This window comes from Diadema antillarum, unplaced genomic scaffold (assembly GCF_040938485.1).
Source record: "Diadema antillarum isolate AM-2024a unplaced genomic scaffold, OU_Dant_1.0 scf00000001, whole genome shotgun sequence".
Taxonomy (NCBI): domain Eukaryota; kingdom Metazoa; phylum Echinodermata; class Echinoidea; order Diadematoida; family Diadematidae; genus Diadema; species Diadema antillarum.
In genome coordinates, this window is record NW_027270890.1 from 3,767,237 (window position 1) to 3,784,148 (window position 16,912).

Genomic DNA, 16,912 nt, shown 5'->3' on the forward strand with positions numbered 1-16,912 from the left:
GACCATGCTATTTTACTTTGTTTTGGGGTATCTCCGCCATTTCAAAACCAATTTTCGTCAAATAAACTTTTGACTTCTCTTAGAATAGTATGCTCTTCGATATTTTGTAAGAGGATTCTAATTTTCTCACAAAGAGTTAAAATCTGAATTCCCCGTCTCAACCAAAACTATACTATCCCTTTAACTTCGATTAAGTATTTCCCTGTTGTTTTATCTCCACTTTGACTTTATACGTCTTATTTGCGTCCATACCCTAAATCGTTTTCTATCGATAGCACCATTGTTTATAAGACACATTACCTCGCGGTATAGAACAGCGGGATGAGTGGCAGCCGCCATACGCGATATTGAATCATTTCCTCTCCTCTTTCTAGATGTTATTATACTAATGATGCACAGGATAGAGTGCGTTAGTGTAGGCGTAGTGCACTCGAGGGTATTTACAATTGTGAAACATGCACGAGGCGAAGCCGAGTGCATGTTGCACTACATAAATACCCGAGAGTGAGCTACGCCTACACTAACGCCACGAAATAATCCTGTGCATCATTTGTTTTATAAAATGGGTCGAAAATTCGAAAACTAACATCATTTTTCAGCGTTTTTCACGTACCTTTGTGGGTCAAGACGTCCGAAGATGTTCGTCCCAAACTTTTACGCACGTCGCACTCGCGGAAGTCCCGCACATACAGTATAAGTATAATGGGGGGTTGGGTTTCCGGACACCCGCATGAAAACTTACTTATTTTACATAGAATATGCACCCTTTATCTTAAAGACTTGATATAGACTCCTCATATAGGCCTACTAGACAACATACTCTGAAAACGGCGTGAGAATTAACCTGCTAAATCGTTGGATTTGCTCTTCAAAGTGACTCCATGTACGCGTCCGGTCCCATAACGCTTGGTCTACTGTACTGTACAAAGTGTACGTATAGTACAGTATACGTACGTACGCCACATATGTTATGCACAAGGGAAGACAGGCCGGCTGGCCGGCAGCCCGAACTAGAAGTTGTTTACAGGATTGACAGCGCGTACGCGTATGCATGCAATTCATCAAAGGAGCCGCCGCGCGCACAGACGATCGGCAATCTACCATAGGATTACAGGCAGTGCAGTTGTACTGAAGTAAAGGAAGGAGGTGTGTCTCATTTCAGCGCTTCCTATTGGCTACATTCTTGAACCCATTTTATAATTTGTTTTATCGTATTTCCAGATATTTGTACATGTGCGTTCACTTCGTTTTTATATTTGACTGTATTACGTGTCCCGTTGCTAATCTGCCACAATTATCTATTTTTAAACAAATTATTTTTTCATTGTTGGTGTTGTTACTGTTGTTGATGTTGTTGTTCATGATCCATGGATTTTTACGAAAACAGAGCCCTGAGGAAGACCGGCAGGTAGTCTATTTCAATTTCAATTTATTTTCGTATTTCTCGATGGAAAATACATGGTATATAACAAAATATAATACAGAATGTCCAGCTTGGATATATACATGAGGAAATAGGAATACAAAAGTAATACGTAACGGTCGATGTGTCATTTTCAATCAAAGTAAAGGATGCGAAAGTAAATACGATGGAACCTACTAAAAAGCAAAGCTTGTTGAGTGTAGGTCCCAACAAAAGCCTAGTGAGGGGAACAGGATGAGGAGCACGAGTACAATTAAGACCAAAAGTAAGGATAAACAAAAGAGAATGACTATCACTCGGGGCTCAGAAGATTCTTCTCACATGTATTTATGTGTGTGATAAAATGAGAACAAGTAAGCACATGCTGCACACTATAGCAGTTGCTCTAAAAGCAATTTTGACATGGGAGTGATAATGACGTGAATACTTAAGTACTATATAATTTTAGGGTTTAAACATTCCGGCTTCCATAGACACTCAAATCTGTATGATTGTATGATATTATTTTATTTAAATACTTGATGTGTGTGACTACTTTATATCGTTTTGAAATGTAATTGTCTATTTTATACTGTTATATATTTTATGCTGATCAGGCTACTCTGGATAAAGAATTGCAATAAATAAATAAATAAATAAATAAATAAATAAATAAAAAATAAATAAATAAATAAATAAATAAATAAATAAATAAATAAATTGAATCCTGTAGGCCTACTATGGGGATGTTTGCCATTACAGGAGACTACATAGTATTACACTCTAGGGACTCGAGACTCGAGCAATATATCGAATTATTTTACCATGCTCTGCTCTGGTTGTTTGCCTTACGTGATGCACGTTTTATAAAAGATTCGCCACTGCACACTAATGCTGAAAATAAATATAATATCGTATCGTGCGATCTTCGTCCATTTTGTACAAGAATGATTTACAAACGCTGACTGCTACAAGTGGTTTGGTTGCAGCGTTGAGTAGTGTTGGAGATCGTACTTGAGTCTTTTGATATGCTTGCGGTACGAAACAATGCCAAAAAACTCGAAAACACTTGACTTGCGTGTAAGAGTGTTATCATGACCTCTATGTAAGGGCAAGTATGTTTTCATTGAATAGCTTCCATCGTTTGTGTCTCTTTGTGATGTCACGACTTCGTGGCAGTAATTCTTAGCAGCACCATGACATCCTGTTAAAGGGTGTGTACAGTTCTGGTCGAGGTGAGGATTTAGCTTTTAACGTTTTGCGAGATATTCAGAAACTACTCCATGAGATGTCAAAGAGCATGCAATTTTAAAGGGTATCAAAAGTTTATTTGATGAAAATCGGTTTTGAAATGGCTGAGATATCCAAAAACAAGGTGAAACAAAAGGCGTGGCCTGTCGCCTTTTATTATTATCACTTTTTGGGATATCTCGGCCATTTGAAAACCAATTTTCATCAAATAAACGTTGAATCCTTCTTAAAATTACATGCTCTTTCATATTTCATAAGAGGTTTCTCATTATCTCAATTAGGAATGTTCAAAACATGAATCCCCACCTCAACCAGTACTGTACAGTCCCTTTAAAACACACTGTCAATACCTGTACCCCGAGAATGTTTTGGTACCAGTGCCTACCATCAGTGCATGGTGCCTACCATTTTTTTTTTTTTACCAACATCCTCTTACCTTTCCTCCTTCGCTGGTCTTCCTCGTCCTCCATGCTGTGAAGTGTGACGTCACAGTGACTGCCATCGGACATTGAACCCGGCCTTGTGTTGGCTGTTGGGGAAATTAAGTCTCAATACTATGATAGCTCCACGGTCTCAATATTCCAGGGTTGTATCATAGGAACTGTATGCGCGCGAGAAGAAAAAAAAAATAGGTTGGGGGGGGGGGGGGGAGGGGGGGGGGGGTTGATGAGAAACCTTTTAAACTACCTTAAAAATGAAACAAACTAAAACAAACAAACAAAAATGACCCTTGAAACTATGCTTTACTACGCTGACATGATAATTGTTGTGCATATAATGCAAATGAGAGTTGGATATGTGAACTATAATCTTCATATGCCTACGTTTTTCTGGAGGGACCAACATGGGTTGCATTTATTATTATGTACAAGCTAAAGATTGTCTTCCGGCTCTTTTATTTGTGTAAACAGTTTAGTTTTCAATTTGTGCTACTTTGTAAATCTATTCTATGCTTTATTTTATCGGTTTACAATGCTGTTTTCATATTTACTTTTGTAATGTGCGAACAGTAACCTCGGTTTTATGTGTTTGTTTGTTTTGAAATCTTAATAGGTTTACCCACTATTCACTCGCACATCAGCACACAAATCCTCCTCGAGCATCCAGGACTGCTCTGGAAATTTTTGTCAGTATATTTGTCTATACGTAGCCTGGCTTCCAGACGCAACGATTTTACTCGGCATGCTATCCTTTACATTTACATTTACATTTACAACGCTGATTCAGGATTCAGCTTTCATCTTATCACGGAGCTACATAGCTCCATGATCTCATAAAGGCCAAAGATAGTGGTGGTGGTGGTGGTGGTGGGTGTAGTATGTTGGAGACCTGTCCTCATTTTGAAAACTGTGAATGCCGATTGTAATTTGTATAGGTCCTTAATGTAACAGAATGTAAGCATGCAATATGGCAATATGTCATGTATAATCAACTTTTTCTTCCGATGCTATGCGGTATTGGCTTTTTATCTGAATCCTATGACATTACCACTTTGTCTTGACCCTTGTCCATCGCCGCCCACCTTTACGCCGTAATCCTAAACTTGTAAATCTGCATCATGCAGGATTCAAGGTTCTTAAAACAAGACAATTTTATGAAAGTCTTCCTGATTTGGTAATTATTTTTTGTTGTTGAGATACATTGTACATTATACGTGTACCACCATGCAGTTCCATGGTAAAACCAGTGTATCTTCATTGTAAAACCTGTGTATCTTCATGATAACACCATGCAGCTCCATCATGGTAACACCAGAAGCTCCATGGTAACACCGTGCAGCTCCATGGCAACATCATGCAGCTCCATTATAACACCAGTAGCTCCATGGTAACACCATGCAGCTCCATGGTAACACCAGAAGCTTCATGGTTACACCATGAAGCTCCATGGTAACACCAGTAGCTCCATGGTAACACCATGCAGCTCCATGGTAACACCACAAGCTCCATGGTAACACCATGCAGCTCCATGGCAACACCATGCAGCTGCATGGTAACACCAGTGTATCTTCATTGTAAAACCTGTGTATCTTCATGATAACACCATGCAGCTCCATCATGGTAACACCAGAAGCTCCATGGTAACACCGTGCAGCTCCATGGCAACATCATGCAGCTCCATTATAACACCAGTAGCTCCATGGTAACACCATGCAGCTCCATGGTAACACCTGGGCCTCATTTCATAAAAGGTTGATACGATGTCAACTCTTGCTGGAATGGCAATTGTCATGGTAACGACAAGAATCCAGCTTCCTGATTGGCTGTTGCTATTGGAAGTTGCCATTCCAGCAAGAGTTGCCATCCTAACATCTTTTATGAAATGGGGCCCAGAAGCTTCATGGTTACACCATGAAGCTCCATGGTAACACTAGTAGCTCCATGGTAACACCATGCAGCTCCATGGTAACACCACAAGCTCCATGGTAACACCATGCAGCTCCATGGCAACACCATGCAGCTGCATGGTAACACCAGTATAGCTCCATGGTAACACCAGTAGCTCCATGGTAACACTATGCAGCTCCATGGTAACACGCAGGTACTGTATCTTCCTAGCTACTCTTTGTATCAGTGAATGTTGGTCAGTAGCCGCGCATTATGGGCCTACACAGACGGATTCAGTATAATCTGTTGTAGCTCCCATGTCCATGGTATATGATCATGGAGCTATTAGTAGCTCCATCCCACTAGGCAATTTGTTACCGATTACCAATATTACCGGATATTACCGGTAATATCGCCCCGAAATTTGACTAAGACCAAATATTACCGTTATTACCATGTTATTACCCAAATGATACTACCTGTTACTGTTATCACCCCGATGAAACCGACATTTACAGTTACAACAGGGTGATGAGGGGTAATATGGGTAATGCTGAAAGGCTTCGTTTTGTTATAACCTTGCAAACTTGAGCAATAACAGTAATCTTACAGCAATTCCAGCGAAATTTTCAAATCCAAAAAAATTACTGTTATCACCCCGATGAAACCGACATTTTACCGAGTTACAACAGGGTGATGAGGGATAATATGGGTAATGTTGAATGGTTTCGATTGGTTATAACAATGCAAACTTGAGTTATAACAGTAACATTCATGCATGTTCATGAATATTCAAATGAGAAAATGTGAGACCTAATTTTAGTAACCATGTCTTCACGCATTACAACATTTTGCAGGTATCCCCAGAATGTGATAGAGTATACGTCAGTTAGGAATAGGATGTAGTATAGGTATAGATGGTAGGACATTAGGAACAGGTAAGGTTAGGATAGGATTAGAATGAGGAGTAGGGCATATTAATCTCAAAATTGTGCCGAGCATAATCACATAACTAATTAATATGCCCAATTCAACCCTTAGTCTTTATTTTTTGATAATATCGTGAGGTAATAACATGAGAATGTGGGTGATATCGGTTACATCATACTGGGTATTGGGGAAAAGCAGTAATAACGGGTAGTAATAACGTGGAAATGCTGGAAATATCGGTTAACATACCAGGTAATTGGGTAAATGGAGTAATATCGGTGGTAATATGAAACGTGGAAATGCCAGAAATATCAGTTTCATCATACCAGGTAATATTGGGTAATGCAGTAATATCAGGGTAATATTGGGTAAATGCATGAAATATCGGGTGGTAATAAAATGGAAATGCTGGAAATATCGGTTACATCATACCGGGTAATATTTGGTAAATGGAGTAATATCGGGTTCGGGTGAAAGATTGGTCTACTATTTCCCCGTTTATTACCCACTGGTGTTACCGTGGTAATAGCAACGTTATTACCTGGTAATATCGGGTAAAATGCCCAGTGGGATGCTGTAATCAGGGACGTACTCGATAGGCTCGTATACCTCCTTGATATAAAACTTGGCATCCCAAACTAGGAATACCCAGCTCACCAGTCACTGTTGTGATTGTGGCTTAAAGGACAAGTTCACCTTCATTAACATAAGGATTGAGAGAATGTAGCAATATTAGTAGAACACATCATTGAAAGTTTGACGAAAATCGGACAATCCGTTCAAAAGTTATGCATTTTTGAAGTTTTTGTGCAGTAACCGCTGGATGAGAAGACTACTGTAGTGTGTGAATAACTTAGATGTCACATGCGTACAACAATGTAAGGAAAATATAAAGAGAATTTCACAAAATTTCATCTTTTGAAAAAAGTACACATTCGCCCGACTCGTTACCGACAAATGTTATGGGTAATATTATTCCCCCTGCCTTTAGAAAGAGGCAAGTCAAGTGCTCTTTTATTATGCGAAAAAAGTGAAAATATGTTGAATTTTCTTTACATTTTCTTTATACTGTTGTACGCATATGACTCACAAGCTGTAGTAGTCTCCTCATCCAGCGGTTCCAACACAAAAATTTTAAAAATTCATAACTTTTGCATCGATTGTCCAATTTTCCTCAAACTTTCACTGATGTGTTCTACTAATATTGCTGCATTCTCTCAATCCTTATATTTATGAAGGTGAACTTGTCCTTTAACAGCGCGGACCACATGCCTGCCAGCTCCCGTGCCATGTGGGGTCCCCAGTGGTTATCAATCAATCACCCTAAAAGCCACTAGAAAATTGAGACATGTTGTGATAGGGCCCGCGCTTTTATCCCTCGCACTTGGCGCGCTTATCCCGGGGCTGTCGGCTTGGCCTACCCCACTGAGCTCCGAGGGCTGGGAGGTCTCGCGGCGGAAAGCCCACCCACCTCGATGGGCATGGCGTTGTTATAGGAGCGGTGGAAAAGAGGGGGAAAGTTGTTGGCTAAACATAACGCAACATGAATCATTCTACATACTTGGTAGGCCTACACGTTGATGCCGCTGAAAAGAGACTATTCTGAGCTAGGCCTCCCATCATCTGAGAAGGGTGGTTGGACGGATTTTTTTGAAGAAAAGAAAAGAAAAACAAACAAACAGTCGGTCTTGTAGCTCCTTGGTTCAATCACAATCATGGAACTGGTTCAATTGAACAGCTTTAATGGGATATTAATTACTTAATCAAAAGTTGAATGGTTCATTTACATTTCGTCTAAATGCCGGCATGTTGGCTTGTTTCTTTTGTTAGGGAAAACCGCGATGGATAAATGAAAAAAGAAACCAACTACATATCGTTATATGATTATAAAAGCTGTCAAAATTTGTAAAATTTTCTTAGATTAAATGTTAATCACCGTCACGTGTTGGGAGTGCGGTAGAGGCCAAGCGAAGAATGCCAAGGTGAGACGAAGCTGATCACGTGACTCAGGGAGCTACTCGTCTGAGGTCATCTAGACTGGAACCTTGTCAGGTGTGATACCTGACGACCAATAAATCATCTCTTCAAATTGGCTTCTCGAGAAATGGAAATGAAAATTGATGCAAGTTACAGGTACTGTATCACTGTCACAGTAGAACGGACCATGTAGCTCCAAGGACGTACGTACGTTGAGGTCTTGTACATCCACATCTCCATCCACAAGTTTGCAATTACTCGTTCTGGTGCGTGTGTAGTAGCAGAAAGAAATAATTCAGTAATAATGGAATGCATCTATAATTTAAAACCCTTCCGAAAAGCAAAAAGTGTTCAATTGTTCACTTGAAAACCATAACAGAAAACGTGATAGACAAAAATTCTGATCCTTGTAGTGGTAGAAGAATATTCTTTCTTCCCAGAATTAAGGAATCACAATTTGAATTGTTGCAGATTTAGTTCATGATGCAACTTTGCTCTCTATTTTTTTATTTATTTATTTATTTATTTATTTTTTTTTTTTTTTGGGGGGGGGTTGTTAAAAATCAAAAGGACTCTGTTTTGCATCCCCCAACTGAATCATTCGTGATCGTCGAATGTTTGTCGCTCATCAATGCGACAGATGAAATGTACTCACATTATGATGCATGTGACATGCGGCAATTATATAATATTGACTTGCCTTGAGTGAGATACCAGAAAATATTCTTTCATTGCGGGCAATATTTTCTGGTATATCATTCATTCATTCATTCATTCATTCATTCATTCATTTTTCATTTCCAACAGAAACATATAAATATATTACAAAAATTGAACACAGTGCATAAATTTCATTATACAAAGTAAAGGATACATTTACAGAAAACTTGTAGGTATAGGAAAATGTTGGAAATGGGGAGGAATGCTAAAAAGCTGAGCTTGTAGGGTGCATTCCCCCCACGCGTAATACAAGAAATTATATGATCGATTGACTGATAAACATTGAATATGGATGAAACAAAGAAACTAAGACAAAAAGACCTATAACCTAACTTATCCGAAACAAAAACCCTGAACAAATCCCTACACTAAGTCGCTGTCATGCCGGAAGAGAGAGGAGAGAAACAAAGAAGTATGTGTGTGTGTGTGTGTGTGTGTGTGAGTGTGTGTGTGTGTGTGTGTATGAGAGAGAGAGAGAGGGGGGGGGGGAAGAAAGCAGCTTATTGCGTGGAGTGAAAAAAAAATAGAAGGACACGAGAGGTAGTGGATGGATGGAGCCAGTCAATATCATAAAATTATTACCTATCCCCTATAGGTAAATTAGGAAAATAATAAGTGAATACGGCTATACACTATGATATAGATCAAGCCACATTTGACTACCTGTAGATCATCACCAACATGTCGAATAATTGCAAACATGTTCATCAATGTACATCATTCATCTCTAACTTCCAAGATACATATGTAGTTGTAACAGGCGAACTTCAAACATCTGAACGTATTTACACTTTGTTTTTGCTTCTGTTTCAATTTGGAGAGTTGTAATAACTGATGGTCACTGTGCAGTTATTGAGCACGAATGGGACTATAGTCATTGTTTGACGCGTATAGTGCTGCTGGAAGTGGTCGACCTTGTATGAGTTGATTTATTGGCGTTCTTCTGCGGTCCGTGTGTCCCGGATTTGTGAATGTCTCCTCTTTGTGATTGACCGGAATGTTTACATGTAAAGTGAATGGCGAGACCCGGATGAAGGGTGATACGCACGATTATCGCCCGCTGACCTCGAAGACCGATCAAAATACCAACTACAATTGCCCCGCAAAACTACCTCATATAGGTAATAATCAATGATGTTTCTTACGTAGAGTTCAGTATGCTATGACATGCAGAAATGAAGATGAGGCTAAAAATCCTTTGGAAATGTTGGTTTAAGTTGATCGGAAAACTGAAACGCGACATCCTCTCGCAAGAGGACATCATATCTCTCCTTTCAGGTGAAACATTCCTGAATAACTCCGATTATTTCCTCAAATAGCGCAGAAGAGCTCGAGGTCTCTTCATTAAATAAAATACATATTCTGTATTGTTACTGCATTCTTCCACTCCAGTGAAGGCCACGCCCCGAAGGTAGAACCATGGAGGTGTATATACGACGGAGCAGTTGCATATCCATATAGCAACGATCTGGTACCGTAGCGTTTTCATAACAACGAGGAGGTGTGCTCACTGACCACCCAAGTTCAATCCCAGCGCCAAACATTCAGTGCTAGTCCCCGGTCAGTCAGGGGCTTAGCAGTAAATGAAAAGACCTGTCCGTTTCTAGTCTACCTCCCAGTCTCAGAGACAGTTTTCCGACGTTATTATGCCAGTTTAGGTATAAGCCTATATATAGACCAGATTTCGTCAAGCTCCAGCTATACATCCTTCACATTCAAATAAAATGTTTTCCTCCAGTAGTTCAATACGTAATCAAAGAACATTTGAAATAATTCACGGCTGGGCAATATAAACATTAGCTCTTATGAGAAAAAAAAAAAAAACAGGAACAAAGAAAAACAAGTGCCCAGAAGTACCGGCATGACTGCACGTTGAACACAATGTAGAATGTTTTAGGGGCTGCCACAATATTTTTTTTTAATGATGTTTTACCAAATCTTTTACCAGAATTTTATTTTGAATATAATCCTGTACTTTGGCGTTCTCTATTATATTCCACGTATTGCTGGTCTTCATCCTATTATACGTTTGCAAATCAAAATCGAACTTTCGGGAAGTTTTCTGGAATACAGGCTTTCCTAACCCCGCTCATGCATGGTGTGCCATGCTACAGCCGGGAGGGGAGACGAAACGCTATAATCATTTCAGGGTTTGCGTCTGAAGATTTTCAGCTTTCTTCTAATTCTTCAGAAGATCACTTTGTCTTACTTCATATCCCAGTCATCAGCTATTATGTGTATACGCATGGATTTCAGTAGTTTCAGTGTTCAGTGATATGGATGTGAACATGTGGTTGCGGTTGAAAGGTCTATGCAGTCATATAGGGGTATTGGCCTCTTGTTCTTAGATACCACAATGTTTTTACAATAACAAGTTAACAATATACTATATAGTATACAAAGATGAGTACTTGTTGGTCCAATCAAAATGAGACTTACCCAACAATTATGGTTAAATCACGAACGTGAATCTTGATAATTAGTCATTTTAAAATCACCTTTCACTTCCTGTGTGTCTGTCTGTGGTCACGTGATGGTTTCGATGGTCGCACCTACCAAGGATTTGGGATCAAATGGTCTATTTCAGTAGCCTTCAACTCAATGTAATTCATAGGCCTATAGGCCTAGGTCTAAAAACTCCAATTGTTATATTGAAACACGTTACATATTTACACCGGTAGGTTTTTATGTCATGTTCGCCACGTCTGATTTGCATAATTATGTGCTTACGACTAGTATCTAGTCCTCAGTGAAAACATAATGTAATTCCAAAACAAATGTCAAAACTGTAATTCTCAAATTTCTTTGAAACCGCGCACTGTTTTCACCAATTTTCCATCTCCCTGAGTGTATAGTCGTCGGAAGAGGACAGAGGCGCCGAAAGTAATGGCATGACTTTTATCACTATCATGCACTAGCTATCTGGAAGACCTTGGAAAAACTGTATATCTGTAGGTATGGTATCCTGGGTACAGGAAATGTATAGGAGTCAGGAATTTAAAGTAGGGGATGCCGGATGACCCGGCGATGGATGAGGATTATAATCCGAAATGAACTTTAGCCATTTTCATAATGTCTTTCTTTTTGTAATAGGATTGTATAGGGAGGTATGAGAAAATAATGTGTAAATTATCGATATTAACAATATTACCCAATAGTTATTCCAGAATGTAATGACAGATGGTTTGCTATTGCATCATACCCACAGTAATTTTCATTTCGTTGCTTTTCTTTTGTTTGTGTTTATGGTTGTTTTATACTTTTACTCTTATGTTTGATTGATTGAGCTCCCTCTAGGTTCCCCAAGCCAATATCCGGTGCTGTTAAACAACCAGCGATAAATGACATGTGTAGTTTAGCCTCACTCCAATGCAGTCTGATAATTATCTCCCTGATTTCTCTCCCTGTGATGCGATTGCAGCATTCGTCTCTGCGTCTTTCAATATGTGACAATTATATTATATACTGTATATAGGAGGGCCTAAGTTTTAGAAATATGTCATATTATGTGCTGATCCTAAATTCAAAATTTGAGTACTAAAATTCTGCATCCAATTCCAAGACCACTGTCCAAGACTATATAGCAGCATATTGTAGCTGAGCCTACGGTTTAAATATCCCTCCGACAAATTAGATTGGATTTTCTCTCTCTCTCTCTCTCTCTCTCTCTCTCGCAAATATAATGGTTCGATACAGTTTTTCTCTCAGCGTAGACTGCATAATTTCACACATAAAACATACCACGCGCTGTTTTCTGTGTGTGTATGTGTGTGTGTGTGTGTGTGTGTGTGTGCGTGTTGGAGTAGATGAGTTGAAGTCTTCACATAGTAGGCAGGATTCTTCTGATATTTATTGGAGTTTGTCAACAAAGAGTAACAAAAATATGAACACCCGAACAGCAAATCACAAAACTTTCATTCACAAAACGGTCGCTCATATTAAAGACGTAATAGATATATGTTTACCGTCACGTTAATCAGACTAAAATGATTATAATGAGAGGATATCTGTCCCAGGATAAAGGAAATTCGAACATTGTGGTTACATAATGTGACATGAATAGTGACTTGCACAAAGGCTACACATGTACGATTCTGTCCGTTGCGTCTGGGTTATTTGCAAAACAGAGCTCATATAGGCGGAGTAATGTTTCTGCTGACCGACCAAAAAATTAGGACAATTGTGATATGGGCGGAGGATGACGAATGAGCCAGTAACGCGATAACCAGTGAGCTGGCCAGAGAGTCGATTGACAGCGTGCACGAAGTGACGACAGGTGCTTGTGACAGTATCATGGCAGACATGAGTATTTAAAGGGAATGATACAGTTTTGGTTGAGATGGGGGAATTCAGATTTTATAACTTTTTGCGAGAAAATTAAAAGAACATACTATTCTCAGAAGAATTGAAAGTCTATTTGATGAAAATTAGTTTTGATATGGCTGAGATATCCAAAAAACAAAGAGGTAGTCATAAAAGGTGGGACCCATCTTTCATTTGGACCTCTTTGTTTTACTTTTTTTTAAATATCTCAGCCATTTCAAATCCGATTTCATAAAAAAAATCTTGTATGCCCTTTCTTATTTCATTAGCGATTTCTCATTAGCTCATAAAAAGCTAAACCTGAACCGATCTCAGCCCAAAACTATACCACCCCTTTAACCCTCCTACCTCCATTGTTGTGAAATTACGATTGATGTCTTGAGGAGTGATGCCTCAGGTGGAAGAGATGGGGTCAAAAGACTATCATGTCATATTATTCCAAAACTGATTTCCCATATGGAAAAGTTGCTCGACCCTTACCCTCTCGGACTTCCTGTCGACTAATATGGAAGGGCTTACGTGGCTACCATTTATAGTAATGGTTATGTGCATGTGTGTACGGCTGTGTGTCCCGTACGCGTATATTATTATGTGTCCTTACGATGTTCATGTCAGCATTTCATTTTCGTGGTTTGAGGGCGTACTTCTATCCTTGTTACCCAGCTGTGCTTGTGTGAGTTAGCAGGGTGCCTTTAACCCAATCTCCCTTTGGAAATTCATTTAGCATCATAATTGACAATGATTGACGGATGATTACGAACAATTATCGCAGCATGATCGAAGCAACTTGTGAAACATATGATGTTTATTAGCAGGAGCCAGTCTCGACCCCTTGTCAAAACCAAGAGTGCGGACCGCAGGGGAGACAATGAGTGATAAGGCACAATCCCTCAGCCCCTCATAGCTGCGATCCACTTCTCACCCTGTCAATGAAATGGACTATTCCATCACGACATGAAATGCTTTCATTGCTATAGTATTCAACGAAACAAGAAACAAAACAACAATAACACTTTCAATCGCCAATTTGTAATTGGTCTGCTGCGCTGTAAAATAATGGATCTCTGCACAAAAATCCACTCTTTATGAATACATTTTTTTCAAGTAGATTATTATTAACTTCTTCAGACGAAGATTGAACGAGATATTCAGAAATTTATTCACACTTTTAAAAAAAGACCCCAACAAAAACTAAGAAACAAAGCGAGATATAGCCTGTATTTGAATGAACCTAGTGTTGAGTTTCAAATGCAACAAAAACAAATTATTAAGATTAAAAAAGCTCATTTTAATATTTCTGAACTGATGTGGGTCGACCTACTCTCAGACCAGTTGCTATGTAAAGCAAATAAAAATTTTCTGAGCTTTTATCTAAAACAAACAAACAAACAAACAAACAAACAAACTAATAAACAACTTATTAAGAAGACAAACCAAACAACTAACGAAAATTCCTATCCATGGCATGTTAGGAAGGGGAGGTGTATAGGCCTATGTGATGTGTGCCTGTCTATTTTATTAACTTACTTGATCTTTGCACCTGTTGTTTCCTCTCGGAAATGAAGCCATATTTCTCTACTTTTCCTGTTTCTTTCCGTAGTGGTTCAAGGTCAGCTTCCCTTACAGAATTCGTCAGCCGTTGGTAAGTCATCTACATTGATATTTGTTTCACCGGAAAAGACTGAACTAGGGCATCTTTGTGATTGAATTAGTGTCCTTTAGTCTTTGTAACGAACGTTGTCAAGATTACGTCCAAATGCGCATATCTGGTGCACTTGTGTCCACATAATAGCATGCACAATCTATTCTAATCGTGTTTTAAATATAACACTTGTTAAGCTTACCATCAATTAGCAGAAATATCCTGTGTTTGAATGACTGATAGTTATTGCAGCTCAGTGAATAAACATTGTTTATATGGGCGACGGAAGCTAGGCCAAGTAGGCCTATTGTCAGTTCATCGTACGATAGAAATGGATCAAATTTGGCATGATCCCAATGATGGTTACACGCATGTGCAGTGCTAATACTGAAGACACCATACCCGTGGTCTACATAAGACCAAAATATTATGTTATGATGACGATGATAGTGACAATACTGATTATAAGGAAGCCTATATGTCACAAGTTATCGCAAGATTCGAGAACATCAGGCTGATGAATAATGTGTACACTCGCATCTCACCTTGTGTTCGTGTACGTCGACGACTCAAATTTCTGCCTTCAATGATTTTTCTCTCACGCATCCGTCTGTGTTCACACGCTGACAGGTTCTCCGCAGTGTGAACCGCTAACTCTACCGATATGTGTCCAGAGAGATCTTGGCTATGATCAGACCCTCTTTCCCAACATGGCTGGACTCGCCCGACAGAGCGATGCAGCAACTGCCTTGGAGGTATGCACTAGTCCCCGGTTAATCGGGTGGCCAAGTAGTGAATAAAGATTGTCATGCGGTTCCCGATTATCGAGTAAGCACTGTACTAGAAACATGAAGATCTAGAACAGGGGGGGGGGGGGCATGGGCAGAAGAAAGAAGTGAATAATAGCCCCTTGGCCCTTTTCAGAATCACTGCAGTATGAATTATTTACTTAACTTGCATATTATGGATATCAGCTCAACGAAAATTGTGGTCCTGTGACAATCAAGAATGCTTGTGTATGAATGGTTTCAGGTTTTTGCCGATAATTGGTTCTTCGGAATTCAACAAAGTGCATCTTACAGACGACATTTTCACGTTGTAAGATTATGGATATAAATGTGGAGATATTATTTTAGTCTCAATGATTATGATTTGCCATAAATCACAGACATGAAGAGTATCTTTTTAACTGCAGGGGGCATTTCATGAAGCATTTTGTCCGACAAAGTTGTCGGACAAATTTGCTCTCAGCCATGCAGATGCAAGGATTTTAGTAGCTTGTAACAGTTTGTAAGAAAAATATCTGACCAAATCGCTTCATGAAATGCCCCCAGGTCTGGTCTCGGCCAAACGTGTCGGACATGGTCATTCTGCATCGCAGTTCCTACCACGCGGTAAATTCTACTTTCTTTTCTCGCAGAGTTTTGGTGCGCTCATCCAGTTCGGCTGCGACAAGATGGCCGACTTCGTGTGCCTCCTCTTCGGCTCTCCCTGCGTGGAGGTAGGGGGAGCTGCCGTCTCCATACCGCCATGTAGACACGTGTGCGAGGATGCCAAACAGCAGTGTCTTCCCCTCTTGCAAGCCGCTGGTGTCCCGTGGCCCGAGCAGTTCCAGTGCGACCGTTTCCCCATGATGACTGAGGGATCTGTCCGCTGTGCGGAGCCAGAACTAAGTGAGAAAACCAATGGAGAAAACCATTCCACGAAAGCAAGAGTGTATTAAGTAGAGGGATGAAGGTTGAGGTTATAGACCAGCAGTTGCGATCTTACAAATTTCATTTGCAGATGGAGACAAATGGAAGAAAATTCACACCTCAAAAACACTGTAGTTCATTCTCAAGGACGGGTTAAAGGAAAAGGAACAGATGTCAAAGCGGATTCTTTTCAGCTATTCTTGTGTTCGTTTAGATTTTTTAGATGGAAATCAACGATGTGTTTTTATCGCTTTCATAAACGGCCTCGTTGATAAATCATAGATATTCTGAAAATGCGATACCAAACGCAAAGAAATTACATTAATATCAATGGATAAAATTATTAACAAAGACGACGTATTTTTTAGAACAGTCCCACCTTTGCCTGCTTCTAACTCTTTCAACCTTACCTAGACACAGCATCAAACTCAAATTTGGTCACCATTGTTAAAATCTGAAAAAGACTTAATATAATTTCATTTAAGTTCATTATTCGTCTATCCAGAATCGCTGAGTATCGCTCATTCTCATTCGACATCCAAGCAAGGTTGCTGAGAACTGTTCACCAGTTGATAGGTTATGATGTATCCTATAATTAGAATTTTTCTCTTTCCTTCTGGATAAACAGAAGGGATAATCCAACATC

At 39.5% G+C, this 16,912-nt stretch overlaps 1 pseudogene; it reads left to right on the forward strand.

Annotated features, from left to right (window-relative positions):
- Positions 1-16,912, forward strand: part of LOC139722759 (uncharacterized) — a 51,499-nt pseudogene that overhangs the window by 19,880 nt on the left and 14,707 nt on the right.